This window comes from Portunus trituberculatus, chromosome 21 (assembly GCF_017591435.1).
Source record: "Portunus trituberculatus isolate SZX2019 chromosome 21, ASM1759143v1, whole genome shotgun sequence".
Lineage (NCBI taxonomy): Eukaryota > Metazoa > Arthropoda > Malacostraca > Decapoda > Portunidae > Portunus > Portunus trituberculatus.
In genome coordinates, this window is record NC_059275.1 from 8867485 (window position 1) to 8879984 (window position 12500).

The 12500-nt window shown below is 45.9% G+C and overlaps 1 protein-coding gene across 6 annotated transcripts in view; it reads right to left on the minus strand.

The window, feature by feature from the left end:
- The window catches only part of LOC123506875 (adenomatous polyposis coli protein-like), a 367568-nt gene that overhangs the window by 103911 nt on the left and 251157 nt on the right, over window positions 1–12500 (minus strand). Inside the window, exon 1 of one of the 6 annotated variants that reach the window (XM_045259240.1) lies at window positions 9233–9275. The exons of the other annotated variants lie outside the window; for them this stretch is intronic. The gene's annotated coding sequence lies outside the window, so the exon portion shown is untranslated. Of the gene's footprint in view, window positions 1–9232; window positions 9276–12500 lie in introns of those variants that run through there. 6 annotated transcript variants of the gene reach the window in all.

Here is a 12500-nt window from a genome sequence, read left to right on the forward strand (position 1 = left end):
ATATTTTTCTTCATCCATCACCATTTCCTCTTTACTAATCAAAATCTGACCATTTATATATATTTTTTTTCAATCTTATCTATTTATTCTATCCATTGTTTTTGTCAAAGTGAAAGACAGATCTAGAAGAGAGAGTGAGTGTGGCAGAGGGGAGAGTGAAGAGGGGAGAGTGAAGAGGGGTGAGGAAGGGGAGAAGAAGGGGAGAGGCGCCAGATTACTAGTCCTCTCCCGCCCCCCTCACCATTACCTCCCTCCCTCTTTTCTTCCCCTCCCTCCTCTCTCCCCCTCCCTCCCCCTCCCCCTCCCTCCTCGTGACTGGACACTGTTGGAAAATCTCAAAAAAATATTACATTTGGACGCGTCACTGTCACCTCCTCCTCCTCCTCCTCCTCCTCCTCCTCCTTTTCTTCCTTGTGGTCACTTCTCCTAGTCATTCTATTCCTCTTCCTCGTTTTCTTCTCTTCTTCCTTCCTTTGCTTCCTCCTGTCCTTCACATCTCTGTCCTCCTCCTCCTCCTCCTCCTCTTATTTCTTCTAGTCATGTTCCTCCTCTTCCTCGTTTTCTCCCTCCTCCTCCTCCTCCTCCTCCTCCTCCTCCTCCTCCTCATTTTTGCTACCTCATATCCTCCTGGCTTCTGCCCTCAATTCCTCCTCCTCCTCCTCCTCCCTTATGCATTACCACTGCAATAGATACCCTTGTCATCTTCTTCCTTCTCTTTCATCTTCTTCTTCTTCCTCCTCCTCCTCCTCCTCTCACTTAATGCTATATCTTCCTACACTACATTTCTCACTATGAATCAAATAGCATACATCAATACACAACATAGTAAGGAGCAATAGATCTGATGCTGCTTGCTCTCTCTCTCTCTCTCTCTCTCTCTCTCTCTCTCTCGATAATACAGTTCCCGGTGTTTACAAAAGAGAGGCAAGGCAGGAAACAAGAGGAGAGGCATTGTGGCGGTACTGTGGCGGGTGACAGGCAATGCCAGCTCTGTTTTGCATCCCTCCCGCCACTTCAGAAGTCTCGAGAGGCGCTGTGTCTCCGGTGCCTCTTGTCCTGGGGCTGAGATGACCGTGTGTATTGTTGCTTCTCTTGACTGACTGGCTGGCTGGCTTACTAACTGACTGACTGACTGACTGACTGACTGACTGACTGGCTGGCTGACTGACTGACTTGTGAGATAACCGTGTGTATTGTTGCCTCTCTTGACTGGCTGACTGGCTGGCTGACTGGCTGGCTGGCTGAGTGGCTGACTGGCTGGCTGGCTGACTGGCTGGCTGGCTGGCTGAGTGACTGACTGATTGACTGACTTGTGAGATTGTTTGGTTTGTTGGGAAATGCCGTGTTTGGGTCCTTGTTTGGTTCTCTCTCTCTCTCTCTCTCTCTCTCTCTCTCTCTCTCTCTCTCTCTCTCTCTCTCTCTCTCTCTCTCCGGCGGTATAAGGTACTGCAGATTGATTTTTTTCTTACTTTCTCGGTAAAGATAATTGATATACGAGGTAAACAGTTCTTCATTGACTTCTAAGCAATTCACTCTTCTATACTCACAACGTTAAGTCAAGCTACAGTGTTTGACGAAGAACGGTAATCACATTTTCTTTTTAACTATCTTCGTAAACCAATGTGAAGAAGATAGTATACTGATTAATGAAGATAATTATAAACTTTTTTCTTTTTTCTCATAAACCTAATAATGAAAACAGCCCGCCCAGCACTTTCATAGCATCTTCCTTCCTCTAGCACTACCCTCCCAGCACCTTTTTCCTAGCCCTTTCCTCCTAGCACCTTCCTATAGCACTTTCCTCCTAGCATCTTCTTCCTAGCGCCTCCCTCCTTCTCCTAGCACTTTCCTGTAGCATCTTCTTCCTAGCATCTCCCTCCTCCTCCCAGCAACTCCTCTTAACACCTCCTTAGCACCTAGTCCTACCAACCTCTTTAGCATCTTCCTCTTTAGCACCTTCCTCTAGCACTTCCTCCTAGCAACTCTTCCCTAGCAACTCCCGGCCTAGTGACTCTTTCCAGGTAAGGACAGGTGCGGTAAAGGTGAGGCGGTGAATCAACCCTCCTTCACCTGCAACTCGCAAACCAACACATGAATATACACAGGGAAGCACACAAATATAGAGGAAAATACACAAATATAGAGGAAAATATACTAATACACACAGATACGCCTCGCAAAATACACAAACCCACCAGGAGATAAATACGACAATAAAAATCTCTCCTGACAACTCCGAGGCGAGGAAAGGTGTAGCACAGTTAAGACGATTAATTAAATGTGCTTTACACTTCACCTTCACACGGAAGAGATAAATGAGAGAGAAAAGGAGAGAAAGAGGCTAAGAGAAAATAAACTCCCAATGAAGTAAAATAAGACAAAAAAAAAAAAAAAGGCTTCTCTGTCTGTCTGTGTCTGTCCATGCAAAAACATGTGTCTGTTTGTGTGTTCATGTAAATACGAGTGATTTTTGTCTGTATGTCTGTCTGTCCGTCTGTCTGTCTCTCTGTCCATGCAAAAAAAAAATGTCTGCCTGTTTGTGTGTGTTCATGTAAATACGAGTGATTTTTGTCTGTCAGTCTGTCTGTTTGTCTAAGCATGGAAATAATCTGTCTTCGTATCAATGCAAAAATCATGTCTTTCTGTCGATCTGTATAAGCGAAAAATGTCTTTCTGTCCATCTGTACATGTGAATACGAGTAATTTTTGTCTGTCTGTCTGTCTGCCAGTCTGTGCCTATCTGTTTGTGTGTCTGTCTATGTAAATACTTCCTTACACTGCCATCTGTCTGTCTTTCTGTCTGTCCATACACTGCCAGTAACACTAACAGACTACACCTGTGAAAGGGTTACGCTCACCTGTCTCCCCTAACACCTGCATTTTAACCCCTTCAGTACCATGATGCGTTTCCATATTCATTCTGTTTCATATCTGGCGATTTTACACAGCTTCAGAACTCATGTGGAGAAACTAAAATAGTGAAGACTGGTTCTGGTTAATTCTGTTCACAATCTGGTCCTTTTATACAGCTTCAGATTTAAAATGGTGAAGATTAGTTACTGGTTCATTCTGTTTACTATTTGGTGATTTTACACAGCTTCAGAAACATGTGTGGGGATTAGAATAGTGAAGACTCTAGACCATAAATCTTCTAACCTCCATAGACCCTTTCTAATGTCAATAAAATGGTCTAATCGTACACAAGGCTCAAGATAAATATGTGTCCCAGTACAGAAGAGGTTAAGGGCACCACACCACTGCCCCCTGAGATACGACCCCTTACGGCGCCCCTTGATGGCACGCGATTCTCCTGGCACCCTGGCACCCTTACACTCCCACCCTCCTTCCTCTCTCTCCCCTCTCCCTTTCCTCACTCTTCCCTCTCCCTCTCTCTCTTTCCTTCTCTTCTCTTGCCCTAGTATCCGCATCATAACAAAGAGGGTAGATTAGAGTTAGATCATCTCTCTCTCTCTCTCTCTCTCTCTCTCTCTCTCTCTCTGTCTCTCTGCCAGTGTGAGAGTAATAATAAGGAGAATTGAGAGAGAGAGAGAGAGAGAGAGAGAGGGTAAGAGAGGTGACTGAATGAGCCCGCTCTCTCTCTCTCTCTCTCTCTCTCTCTCTCTCTCTCTCTCTCTCTCTCTCTGCCATATTATCTTTCTCCATCTGTATACGAGCCTTCTCTTTCTTCTTCCTGTTCCTCCTCCTCCTCCTCCTCTCCTAACACGTATTTCCTTCCACATAACTTGCTTTGAAGTTAATTTCGAGGGAAAATTAAAAGAGGAGGAGGAGGAGGAGGAGGAGGAGGAGGAGGAGGAGGAGGAGGAGGAGGTAAGAGGAAGAGGAAATAATCGAAGAGAAAACAAAGAAATAAATATAGAAAGAATAAAAAGGAAATAAATTAACAAATCTCTCTCTCTCTCTCTCTCTCTCTCTCTCTCTCTCTCTCTCTCTCTCTCTCTCTCTCTCTCTCTCTCACACACACACACACACACACACACACACACACACACACACACACACACACACACACACACACACAGCTGTTTGTCCACACGTCTTCATTCAGAGTAAGAAGACACAGCCACATCCTCCTCCTCCTCCTCCTCCTCCTCCTCCTCCTCCTCCTCCTCCTCCTCCTCCTCCTCCTCCTCCTCCTCCTCCTCCCACTTCTCTTTTTTTCCTCTCCTTTTCTTTCAGCAACTTGAAGGACGAAGACACACACACACACACACACACACACACACACACACACACACACACACACACACACACACACACACACACACACACACACACACACAGATACGCGGATTTATGGACACAGGCATAGAGAATAAAGGTGTGTGTGTGTGTGTGTGTGTGTGTGTGTGTGTGTGTGTGTGTGTGTGTGTGTGTGTGTGTGTGTGTGTGTGTGTGTGTGTGAAGGCTTGACATGAAAAGAAACGATGTATGTGTGTGCATGTGTCACTACCAGATGAAAAGAGAGAGAGAGAGAGAGAGAGAGAGAGAGAGAGAGAGAGAGAGAGAGAGAGAGAGAGAGAGAGAGAGAGAGAGAGAGAGAGAGAGAGAGAGAGAGAATCAAACAGCTCTTTTCTTCCTTTTCTTTACTTACTCCCCTCCTCTCCCCTCCCACTCTTCCTCTCCTCTCACTCGACTCTCACTGACGCCTCTCATCCAATCCCAGCCTATCATCTCCCATCAATTTCTCTACACCACCTCCCTTTCTCCTCTCCCTTTTGCCTCTCCCTCTACACTCCCCATCACTTTTCACTCTTTACCTCTTGCGCTCAATCCTCCCCGTCTTCCCCAACACATAAAATATTCCCCAATTATCAAACAGCAAAACTTTTATTACCCTTCATGAGACAGTCCTCCCAAAAGCACTCCTCCTTCCCCAACATCACTTTCTACTCTTCCCCTTCCTATTCCTCAACGTGTAGAAATCTTGTTATCTCCTGCAAACTTGTATTAATCATCCCTGCTTTCCTTTATATGTTTCACCATTCCTTCTCTCCTCATTTTCTACGTAAGTCAAACAACACCCGTGTCACTGCTCACATACAGCTTCTTGACCCTGCAAACTTGTACTAATCTTCTTCCCTTACCTCCCCTTAATATTCCCTTTCTCTGGTCTCTTTACCCTTGTCTCTCTACTTCTTTACCTCACGCACCCTTCCCTCCCTCTCTCTCTCCTCCTCCTCCTCCTCCTCCTCCTCCTCCTCTCGACAGTCACGGCTACTCTCTCTCTACACGATCAATAAACTTCATTGTACTTTATGTGACCCACAGAGAGCAGACTCATGTTCGCCACTGTCGCTATATAACCTCACTATTGTCTGGTTCGCGCCTCCCCGTGTCCAGTGTCTAGTATTCAGACTTTGCTCTCTCACTATAGCTATTGTTTAACCAGTTCAGTATTGGGACACATTTTTACCTTGAGTTTTGTGTACGATTAGACCATTTTATTGACATTAGGAAGGGTCCATGAAGGGCAGAAGATTAATGACGAGAGTCTTCATTATTCGAATCCCCTATATGAGTTTCTGAAGCTGTATAAAATCACTAAATAGTAAGTAGAATGAATATGGAAACACGTCATGGTACTGAAGGGGTTAAGGCCACAGAGATGGTTACCCATGTTCTCAAGTCTCCTTTCTGTCAGTAATAAGGATATGTTATTATTTTGTCACTATATTGGTCAAAAAACATCCTTAAAAATTCGTATTCTGAGACATTTTGCTCTTCAACGGAGGATTTTTTTTCTAAGGTCACGGAGATGATAAGCCAAGTTCTCAATTTTTTTCGTGTTAATCTCTTCAATACCACGATACATTTACCTATTCATTTCATTCAAGGTAAAAATGCGTCCCAGTACTGAAGGGGCTGAAAATATGAAAATTTTGTTAACCACCAGAGACATAGCCTTAAAAAACACCAGTACCTTCAACTAGAGCATTCTGAAAGGAGTGGAGTTGCAGCGTAGAAAGGTTTCAGAATAGTCATGAATGGCGTGGCGTGACGTGGTGGGGTGGGGCTGTAGTGTGTAGTGTGTGGTGTGTGAGATGTGCGTGAGATGGTGCGGGATGTGTGGGATGCTGGAGTCACAAAGATTGATGTGGGCTGTGTTAGGAGTGGTGGGAATCTTCAGAGGTGTGTGTGTGTGTGTGTGTGTGTGTGTGTGTGTGTGTGTGTGTGTGTGTGTGAGAGAGAGAGAGAGAGAGAGAGAGAGAGAGAGAGAGAGAGAGAGAGAGAGAGAGAGAGAGAGAGAGAGAGAGAGAGAGAGAGAGAGAGAGAGAGAGAGAGAGAGAGAGAGAATATACAACTGATTGATAGATAAAATAGTGGTCACTTTCACTCTCTGCTCCTTCTGTTTCTCCATCAACCCACACAAACACCCACCCACTCACCCACCCACACACACACACACACACACACACACACACACACACAATCAGTCCCATCATCCCCTGCCTAGAGTGCCACACGAGTAAACAGTGCCAGCTTCGTAGTCTCAAGGGTGCCTCGTTAGCCAAGACAGAGGAGGACAAAGGCACGTGATCAATGAACGAGGTGCGACAGACTAATGGCGATAAAAAGTGAATGATACGAGAGCAAAAACTGATCAGGTTGAACGTTAATTGGGAAAGATCAGTGTGTCAGTAAACATGCCTCCTTCTTTGCATTTCCTCCTCCTCCTTCTCCTTCTCCTTCTCCTCCTCCTCCTCCTCCTCCTCCTCCTCCTCCTCCTCCTCCTTGTCTTCTTCATCTTTCATACCTTCCATCCCTCCTGTTTTTCTTTCTTCTGATTCTTTTACTCTTCCTCCTCCTCCTCCTCCTCCTCCTCCTCCTCCTCCTCCTCCTCCTCCTCCTCCTCCTCTTCTTCGTCTTATTCCTTATCTTCTTTTTCTTCCTTTTCCTCCCGACATACCTTTAAACTTTCCATTCTTCCTCTTATTTTTTCCTCCCAGTTCTCTTACTCATTCTCTTTCTCTTCCTCTTCTCCGTTCTTCTTCTCTACCTCTTGACAAGGCTTTTAAACATTAAATTCACATTCTTCTTATTCATGGTTTTCTTCTTCTTCTTCTTCTTCTTCCTCCTCCTCCTCCTCCTCCTTCTCTTCCGCCTTCTCCTCCTCTTCCTCTTCCTCTTCCTCCTGACAGGCACTTTAGAATTATGAATCTTATTAAGGTGTTTGGATGGAACGAATCTCTGACACACTGATTGACTCACTGCTTTGAATTAGCTTATAAAAAAAACACTTCATAAAGAAACGTTTTCCTTGTTCCTCTCAGTTCTCTATAATGTAACCTCAGTTCATTGATATACACAAAATGACTGCTTTCAATTAACAGTCATAACAAACACGCCTCTTGAACTGTGAAGAGTATTTACCTTGTGTACTCTCAGTCTTTTAAACCTTTCATTGAGATACTGACTGACTGAATGAATGAGTGCTTTGAATTGACTTCATAGAAAAATGCTCCTTTTAAGACAGTTACTTTGCTTCACCGAGATACGCAACTGACTGTCTCACTGGAATTGACAATACTGAAAGCCTTGAAGAAATGTTACTTCACTCCTTGGAAACACACCACTTTCTGATTTTTTTTGGAATTGACAATAAAGAAAGCCTTGAAAAAATTTAACTTTGCTCCTTGGAAACACACAACTGACTGAATGACTGACTGACTCGCTGACTAACTGACAACAACACTTCACCACCTCCACTACTCGTATACATCCACCCTCTACTCTCTATGACTCGTATTCTCAAACACTTCTGTGCTTCACCTCTACTATTTTAAAAGGCATTATTTAGATTTACACGAATTCTTTAAGGTGCTTTTCCGGTTCTGGAGGCAGAGTGACAAGATTTCTCCATTATTAACTGAAGAAACACTTTTGAAAACCTCACTAATCATCTGTGGCCCTTGAAAACAGTCGTGGTGAGAAAGCAAAGTGTTTCTGAATTCGTACCTATGTTTAGTGTTGCTTCCGGCGGATCACGTTACACTACATAAACAAGATCATCGGTCAATGTGGTTTACCTTACGACTTGACGCCAGGCCAAGAGAGGCATTAGAACCCACAGAAATAGCGGCCCGGAACACCAGCCCATCCATCCTTCCTCCCACCACGACACCTGCCCCTCACTTCATTAATACTCCCACCTGTGTTTACCTGCCCGTGTGTCTCCGTCTCCTCTATTACCGGTGCCCTCTGTTTGTGTCTCATTATCGCACGTCACCTGTTAATTATCGTCACCTGCTACCGTTTGTCAGTCCCGCGTCAATTAGAGGGAATTAGTCGCGTGGTCACTGGTGTGTGGTTTGGTGTGGCGTCACGGCGGCGTTCCCAAGGCCTGCTGTGGTGCGCTGGTCACTGCCGAGGAGGAAAGTGTGGTTGGGGAGCAATGGGGAAGGTGGGGAAGGTGAGGGGAGTTTCAGGGTTGGAGAGATGATGTGTGTGTGTGTGTGTGTGTGTGTGTGTGTGTGTGTGTGTGTGTGTGTGTGTGTGTGTGTGTGTGTGTGTGTTTGCATGTAATGGCAGCGTGCGTACAAACACGCGGTGTGTGCTGAGTGACATAATGGCACAGCGCCATACGACGCACTGTGCCACTTCGCAACTGTATTCCCTGAGGCACCTTAAAGTCTGCCCGCCCCGCCCCGCCCCGCCCCACCCCTGGCAGCACCCATTCCGGGAGTAATGACCACTACCTCGCCAGGTCCTGGACGCATCGCCCCGACACCATGCAACACACACACACACACACACACACACACACACACACACACACACACACACACACACACACACACACACACACCCGGCCCTGCCCGCTATGAGCCACGCTCACAAGGTGGTCAGTTGTGCTTGTTACCATGACAGTGAGTCGCTGCTCCCTGCCGCGCCACGGGCCAGGGAGTCACCGCGGCCCTGCTGGCTGTGTCAGAGTGGCAGGGCAGCGCCTGGCCACGCAGGGCGCGCACACACACACATGCAACACTGGGGTCACCACTGTTGTCAGGGTGCTGGAGGTGGTGGTGGTGGTGATGTTGTTTCCTTCCATGTTTTCCAATATCACGACATTTTCACATCACACAATGCATGCGTCACCACACCACCACCCCAAGCCTCGCCGCCTCTCCTCAGAGCACCGTCCACCACTGCTGCAGGAGACCTCGCTAGAGGTGCCTCCTGCAGGGCCGCGCGACACACAACAAACACCCACCAAGCCCCGCACCGCCGCCGCCACCACACTCAGCCCCGTGGGCTTCACCGCCACTACTGCCTCAGCCTGAGTCATTCTGGCCGCTCCACACCACTCCGCGGCAGCAGCAGCAGCAGCAGCCAGCCATCGCTAGCCGCTAAAATCGTCCATCGCTGAGCCCCTGGCCTCAGCAGCCGGGGCGTCACAGGCCGGGCTCTCCGTCACACGCCTCCTCCGTCACCGTGACGGCGGTGGGAGGTTCCGTTCCGCCGCAAAACATCAAAACATCTGCATTTGAAGGTAATACATAAATTTTGGCACTCGACGCCTGCCCGGGCGGGCGGCGAGCGACCCGCTCCCTCCCTTCCCGCCTCCCCTCCTGCCTCTCCCTTCCCTCCAGTCCCTCCCGTCCCTCCCTTCCCTCCCGCCGCTCCTGGCACTTGTGGAGTTTGTTTCAATCTGTTTCGTCCGCGTCGCGGTGCTGCCGCTGGACTCGCACCAACAAGCAAAGGCAGCAGTCACGTGCCTGGGCCCCGCCACCTGCTCGCTGCGGCGGCAGGCTCAGCTCCTGGCGAAGGGCTGCCTCGCAGCCTCACCACCGCACGGCGAGGTGCGGTGAGGCAGCTCCATCATTTGGCAATCCTCTGGAGGGGAGCGGCACAAGGGACTGCAGGGCGGCGTGGACGCCGCGGTGGTGACGGTGATGCTGATAACAGTGATGGTGATGACGGCAGTGACAGTGGTGGCGATGGTGACGATGGTGACGGTAGTGCCGTTATCCAAGTAAAAATTGTCACCGCGATGGATACAACAGCGGCCGTCACAGCTTGCCCCGATCCCTGCGTGTTTTAAAGGCCCCAAATATATTCACGGAGGGAGAAGCCCCGCTGAGCCATCCCCCTTGCGTCTTTTTTCCTCTCTCTCTCTCTCTCTCTCTCTCTCTCTCTCTCTCTCTCTCTCTCTCTCCACCATCATATGATATGACGTAATACAACACACCCTCCTAACACACCAACACAAAGTTAATGGTGGTGGTGATGGTGGTGTTGATTCTTCTTGCAACACCAGTCACCACCACCACGTTATGTAAGTCACCACCACAGCAAGGCAACACGATCGGTGCGTCACGCTGCGGTCTGCCCGTCACCGTCGCACCACCGCCTCACCTTTCACCCTCAACTACTGACGGAATCGATGGAAAACAACAAAAAGCTGCCGTGTCAAATAATGTAAGATTTTGACCCATATTCTGAAACATTTCTGCGCCTCATCTTCACCATTCTCAAAGGGTTCTAGTTAAAGTGACACGGATTTTTAACCCCTTGAGTACCTTGACGCGTTTACATATTCTTTCTGCTTACTATTTGGTGATTTTATAGAGCTTCAGAAACTCATGTTGGGGGATTAAAATAGTGAAGATTGTAGCCATTAATATTCTGACCTCCATAGAGCCTTCCTAATGTCAATAAAATGGTCTGATCGTACATAAATCTCAAGGTAAAAATGTGTCCCAGTATTGAAGGGGTTAAGGCTGTTTCTATAATTCTAGTGCCATGATAACAAGGTTTTCTGCCTTACCAACAGGATAAATTACCTTTAGAACTCAGTTAATTGTTCCTGTGGCCTTTAATCCATTCAGCAATGGAAACCCATTTTTATCATGAATTTTTGGTGTGATTAGATTTTATATACATTAGGAAAGGTCTATGGAGGTCAGAAGATTAATGACACGAGTCTTCACTATTTCAATTTCCACATAAGTTTCTGAAGCTGTAGAAAATCACCAAATAGTAAGCAAAATGAATATTAAAACGCGTTATGGTACTGAAGGGGATGAAAATGGTCGCCGTGAGAGAGGGAAGTGTTTGAGTTACGAAAGTAGGCGAAAGTTTGACAGATGGAAAGCGAGATGAAAGTTAAATAGATTAATACCAAAGGAAGAAAAATACGATTGCTATAAATTAACTGAAAAGCTCGAGCGTTATAAAATGATACAAAAAATCTAGAGACAAAAATAGCAGAGACGGTCGAGCATTGCAATAAATATGACTCATGACGTGGAGGAGTGTGGGATGTCATATAATGCTTCGTGTCATCTTTTTCTTATGCACGTTTTCTTTCTTTACTGTCGATTTTTCATATTGTTTAATTTTGCTATTTTCTTTTTCTCTTTTTTTTCAGTGAGGAGAAAACGTTTAGAATGTTGCCTAACGCTGTCACTTAATTTTCCATCTTTTTTTCCCTCCTCTTTTTTTTTCAGAGAGGAATAATTGTTTAGAGTATTGCCTAATGCTGTCATTTATTCTATCTTCTTTTTCTCTCCTTTCTTTTTCAGTGGAAAAAATTTTTAGAATATCGCGTAATGCTGTCACTTACTTTACTATCTTTTTTTCTCTCCCTTCTTTTTTTTAGTGAGGAGAAAATGTTTTAAAATATTTGTCACTTTTTTTTCAGGGAGGAGAAAATGTTAGAATATTACCTAACGCTGTCACTTAATTTTCTATCTTTTATTTTCTCTCTCTCTCTCTCTCTCTCTCTCTCTCTCTCTCTCTCTCTCTCTCTCTCTCTCTCTCTCTCTCTCTCTCTCTCTCGCTCCTTTTTATTCCAGTCAGGAGAAAATGTCTAATGCTAATATTACCTAATGCTGTTACTTATTTTTCTCCCTTTATTTTTGACCGGGGAGGAGAAAATATCTACCTACCGCATCACCAGAGAGGAATCTTACCCCGGAAAGGTTCAATTTATCACCAAACCGCAGAATATTTGATCCGCGCCGCCTTGCCGACTTCCATCTGTTTCAACCCTTTCAGTATCGCCGATGACTCAATTTTACGCAGGCTTCGATTACAAGGTAGGGCTGGAGATGAGATTTGTGGCACTCGAGGCGTTAAAAAATATTCCCTTTCATCTACAATTATTACACATCCATTGTCTTCCATTATAAGAGCGTTGGGGGATTTTTCTTAATGTTTTGTTCCCTTTTCAGTTGAGCAATATTCCGGATGTTATTAAGACGCTGAGAGTTTAACCCCCTTCAGTACTGGGACACATTTTTACCTTGTGTTTTAGGGTGTGATTAGACGATTTTATTGACAATAGGAAGGGTCTATGGAGGTCAGAAGATTAATGGTCACAGTCTTCACTAATTTAATCCCTTTAGTACTGGGAGACATTTTCTATCTTGAGATTTGTGTACGATTAGGCCATTTTATTGACATTAGGAAGGGTCTATGGAGGTCAGAAGATTAATGGCCACAGTATTCACTATTTTAATCCCCACATGAGTTTT